The following is a 6,105-nucleotide window of genomic DNA, read 5'->3' on the forward strand; positions in this document are numbered from 1 at the left end:
TTCTTCTCTTTTGAATCTCAAGCTCATCCAAATCATTAATCTCTCTTTTGAAACTTCAACCTCATTCAAATCACCTATCTCTTTTGAATCTTCAAGCTCAACCAAATTGATGTTGAGATTATCATATTGAAGGGTAAGACTTTCAAGCTCATCCAAAAACTGGTGCAGTTTTGGCTCAAAATCTGGTGCATTATGACTCAAAATCTGGTCCATTTTGAAACAAAAGTTGGTCCATTTTGAAACAAAAACTGATCTGGATGACTTTTAGTTATGTTTAACTAAAAGTCTGGGAGGCAGCATTTTTAGTCATGTTTAACAATAAATCGTCCCCCCTCCAGGAACTTTTAGTTATGTTTAACTAAAATTATGGGAAAAGGGGGACTTATTTGATTTTTCTTCAAGTTGCCCGTTTGGATTAAACCATAAGATACACAACAAATACACAAACCATCAAACACAAAGGACTGCTCTATTAAACCTACACGAGTTGCTATTTTTTTTTCATTCATATCATTCTCTTTCAAATTACTCTTCTCTTTTGAATCTCCAAGCTCATCCAAATCATTCGTCTTCTTTTGAAACTTCAACCTCATTCAAATCACCTATCTCTTTTGAATCTTCAAGCTCAACCAAATTGATGTTGAGATTATCATATTGAGGTAAGACTTTCAAGCTCATCCAAAAAGCTAGTGCGAGTTTTGGCTCAAAATCTAGTGCAATATGACTAAAAATCAGTCCGTTTGAAACAAATTTGGTCCATTTTGAACAAAAGCTATGCGAACTTTTAGTTATATTTTAACTAAAAGTCTGCTTGGAGGACTTCATTTGATTTTTCTTCAAGTTGCCCATTTGGATTAAACCACTAAGATACACAACAAATACACAAACCATCAAACACCAAAATTGTTCTATTAAACCTACACGAGTTGCTATTCTTTTTTTCATTCATATCATTCTCTTTCAAATTACTCTTCTCTTTTGAATCTCGAAGCTCATCAAAATCATTATGTCTCCTCTTTGAAACTTCAACCTCATTCAAATCACCTATCTCTTTTGAATCTTCAAGCTCAACCAAATTGATGTTGAGATTATCATATTGAAGGGTAAGACTTTCAAGCTCATCAATTAGGCTTTTTTGGCTCAAAATACGGTGCATTATGACTCAAAATCTGGTCCATTTTGAAACAAAAGTTGGTCCATTTTGAAACAAAAGCGGCGCAGGGAGCGACTTTTAGTTATGTTTAACAATAAATCGTTTTCCCCTCCGTACTTTAGTTATGTTTAACAAAGTCCGCTCTAGTGAAAAACGTACTCTTTGCCTTAACTAAAATTCGCCCCATAAGGCATAACTAAACTATGTCTTAGGAAAAATTAACTTATGGGCGGACTTTTAGAAGTTATCTTTACGCATCCTAAGACAACTTTAGCTTTTCCCTTAAATTATTGCATGCCGGATCAAGACACTACACCCCGATCCTCAACATTTTGAAACAAAATCTGTTGCTATATGTGATCTTATTCGCCATACAATTGACTCAATCAATAACAAAAGAAAATTGCCAAAATTCAAAATTGCCAAAATTTACTCAAATAATACCAACAAGAAAAGTAGGATAAACCAAACAAGTCATGCTTCATTATAATACCAAAATGTACTTTACAACAAAACAAATCTACTTTAGCCTATCCGAGATCATTAAAGTTCCATTACGACAACCAAAAAAATGAGGGTTATTAGTACTATGGCAACTTCATTTGATTTTTCTTCAAGTTGCCCATTTGGATTAAAACCACTAAGATACACAACAAATACACACAAACCATCAAACACCAAGATCGTTCTTATTAAACCTACACGAAGCCGTTGCTATTCTTTTTTTCATTCATATCATTCTCTTTCAAATTACTCTTCTCTTTTGAATCTCAAGCTCATCCAAATCATTCGTCTCTCTTTTGAAACTTCACCTCATTCAAATCACACCTCCTATCTCTTTTGAATCTTCAAGCTCAACCAAATTGATGTTGAGATTATCATATTGAAGGGTAAGACTTTCAAGCTCATCCAATCGAATTTCATCCTCTTTGAATCTTCAGTTCAAGTGAATTCATGTTGTAGATTATCAAAAGCACATCTTAAAACTTTCAAGTTCGACCAAATGCAACCTAACACGCTCGTAATTTTCTTCTAACTCGATTTTGTTCACCAATCTTGGAATAATAAACTTTGATCTTTCATCAACACTTTGCTTATCTCTCCATTTGAAAAACTTGCAATTGGTGGCACTGAAATTTAAAGAATGCAATCACTTCAAATTAACACTAACACTAAAATTAATCAACCAAATTAGAACATGAACACAAACCCCATAGTGAGGACAAGACCAAAATCTCCTTAGGATTCGGTCGGACTAAGATTGTCATTTTCGGCAAAATGCCACATCAACTAGCAAAACAGAGAATCCACAACAAACCTTAGAAAGCGAAAATACAAGAACATAACAACGATGTAGCACAATGGACGAAGTTTAGTCATGACAACGAAATCATGACATAAACGAAGTTAGGTTTGATGTAGAGACGTAAGTTGATTTCTTGTAGAAAGTTATGCGGTTCTAATAAGTCGGCTATGGAGGTTGAAGACGATAGAGAGAGAGAGAGACGATAGCTATTGTCTCGTTTTGTTTTTAGAGAGAGAGAGTATTAGATTTAGGTTTGTTTGGGTATATTTAGTACGATGGGTTTTTAGATGGGTTGGGTATTAATTTGAACGGTCGGATCCGTATTTATTGGATCGAGGGTGAAAAATAAAAGGGGTATTAAGTTAGCCACCGAGGCCGACACGTGGCAAGCCGTTAAACTCAAAACATATTTGGCCTAAAGATAACGTTAAGGGTATAATTGGCCTAAAGTATAACGAAGGGCATGGATGAACTATTTTTCAAAGTTGAGGGTAATTTTACCCTTTTCCGTATAAAAAATAATACTTTCACTGGCGATCGAACCTAGGCCGCTAAAGATAGTTTTGAACACCCTAAACCACTTGAGCTAACCTTTTGCATTTATTTAAGATATTCAAAAGTTAATATATCTACATAAAGACAAAAAATCTACCTTATATATACAATGTAATTTTTTTGCCACCCTCTGAATCCGCCCCTACTCCCAGGACTTTCTCCTGGGAAAAAGAAAAAAAAAAACTAAATGCTACATAATGCTATAACTAGTTAATTTTTTATTTTTTTTGTTTTTATCCTGTAGGTGTCTGTCACCCACACCCAACTAAATTCGAATTCGTGCTAGGTAGTCCCACATTGGGGGGGCCAAACACTTAAAAATAGCGGACGAATGAATGGGACTAAAATAATGATGGTCTAGAGGAATCAGGATTTAGAAATTAAAAAAGGGGTTGATAGAATTCGAATGTTCAAAAAATTTCAACAATAAAATGATGTGCGTTCCTGAGCTACTTATCTGTTTGCAAGTGTGCTAGCTAGTAGCTACTACAAAGACAAATTCTCACTAAAAGAAACAAAAACGTCAAGAAACCAGTCCCCAATAGGGCTCCGTGTCTAGGATATAATAGATTCCATATTTTCGGGTAGTCCATCAATATTTCGTTTTAAGATCAACATTTGTTTAGTTTTTATCAAAAATCCTAGATAAGAATCTTAATTTGATATTGAGTTATGTTTCTTGGTGAAAATATTGCCCGCCATTGGTTGGCAGAGTACGCTATTCCAATCTTAGTCATGTGACAAGTCGCTGTGTGTTTATTTATGTTAGTCCAATCATCCCATGCGATTAGCTAGCAAAGAAATTAAAAGAAACAATTAAAACATTTTCAATTACAATATACCAGGTCATCCATAAACTTAAAATGCTCATAGAAGATGGCAGTATCAAAAGTTAAATATATTGCAATATGCCACACAGAGATTAAAAGTTACACATAAAAACACAAGAAAGTTCCCTAGCTAGAGAAAGCAAGCGAAAGACTATATATTACGTATTGGATCGATTAAATTATCATATCATATTATATTAAAGAAGTGTTTTAACAATCTAAGCTCAAATAATTACGAAAATGCCCATCGAATTGATTGACAATTTTATTCTTTAAAAGAAACTTCTATTAAATGATAATTTTCGCTGCAATTTTATCCCTCTTAATTTTTATATCAAGTGATAAAGTTAGCTGCATTAAACGGGTAAATGTGGAGGATTATTCAGCTTCTAGCAGTTACTGAAGGCTGCATTTATGGTAATTTTATCACTAAATAGGGAGGACCATTTCAGCTACCAATAGTCGGTTTACATTTTTGGTTTATAGGTTTTTGGCCTTTGAGCTTCCTCTGATAATTTATACTTTACCTCTTCTTTGTGTCAAAATCCTTTTTCTCCTATAAAACTATTGATCTTCTCATTTGGCTTGTTTTTGCTCAAACGCCTAATTTGCTTAGCATCATTTGGAGTTTGGACAGGTAATCTGTTTTTTTTTTTTTTCTTATGTTAAATCAGTTCAACCTTCATTTTATAGTGAACGCTTACTATTTAGGGGATATATTTAAGTGATAATATGTATTATATTAACTTTATGCCAAAAAAAAAAAAAAAAAAAAAAAACACGTTCGACTAAGCATATATAATGAACTCCTTTCCAACAGACGGCTTTATTGCTTTTCAATTGTTTTTTGGTACCAACTAGATAAGATGGTTTAGTGATATTAACCCATGATAAATAGGATAGGAGTAGTGTTTTGTTTTCCTTCTTCACTTTAGATGGCTAATCTCTTCAAATTTTATGCTTTTTAGTTAGTTGACGATCTGATTTCTTTTCGCTTGGAAAGAAACATGTGCTCTAGCCAATTGTCAAGAAGTGTGACTATAAACTAAGAGATTTATCGACTTGTTAGGTTCAAAAGCTTGACAGTCTTGGTCTTACCACCAAGCTTCTGTTGATATATCCCCTGTTCTCCAATTTAATTTTTTCAGAGCACACAGTATTTAGGAAGCCCAAACCAGGAAAATTATTGCTCAAGTTCAACAATGTCATTTGGTGATATTCTCGTGATTCCTCCATCTTAATATTTTAGAGTGGGAGTGAATGTAGAATGCGAAAGTGCAAGGGGGTGAATTGTTAAAATTTCGCTCGTTAGTCGACTAGGTCAAGCCGGTAGTCGACTACCTACTCGTGAATATTTAGGCAAGTGCAGAAAATAAATGACACATATAATTTATCTTTGGTTCGATTCAATGTGAATCCTAGTCCGACCCCTTGGGTTAAGGGTGATCTCTGTGACTCTTTTATAAGGTTTGGTACAATGAAGGTTTTGAATGAAGTTCCTACGTCTACACTCAAAACACTCTTATTCTTTATGATACAAAGCCTCACAAACTATAACTCTCCTTTCTCTGTTATTACACTATGAATCCACGGACTAACAATGTTTGTTTGAAAGTAAGCAAGAGCAACGGAGGTAATGAGACAATTGCATGATTCTTCGTTTGTGAGGCAGCCTCTTTTATATTGTTTAGGCACTTCAGAGTTCAACCCAAGGGATTTGATCCTTGGAAATGGAATCGAGATCCTATTTCAAGAATAAAGAACATTGCTTCTCGCTTCCTTGTGAAGGTTGAGCAGACGTGAGATTTCTTACACCTCATGAGATATGCCTTTGATATTTTTTCCTTCTTGAAATGATTTGATCTTCTTGAAATAATTCCTCTTTAAATTGCAGATGTGATTTCCTTTTTTTTTTGAAAGATATGCGCCGAGAGTTACAAAATTTCGGTTGCCCTAACCACGTTTGGCTAGGAAGCCATATGCCGAGCGAGCCCAAATTTCTCGTTGGGGCTACTCTGTGGGCTTCAAGTTGTTGCAAGTGATTTTGTGGGCTCACATATATTCCTTATGTGATTTAATTTCTATACCCGCACTGAAGTAAAATTGTCATCGTGCAAAAACTTGACACTAACAATCTCCCCACTTTTTGAGGATGACAATTTTAGACAAATTGTAGTCAACTTCCCCGTAACGATGCTCATTGTTGCATCAAAGCGAGGCCCCCCGACTAGTCGACTAGTCCTTATAGTCTCCCCGGGTCA

This window comes from Lycium ferocissimum, chromosome 10 (assembly GCF_029784015.1).
Source record: "Lycium ferocissimum isolate CSIRO_LF1 chromosome 10, AGI_CSIRO_Lferr_CH_V1, whole genome shotgun sequence".
NCBI lineage: Eukaryota > Viridiplantae > Streptophyta > Magnoliopsida > Solanales > Solanaceae > Lycium > Lycium ferocissimum.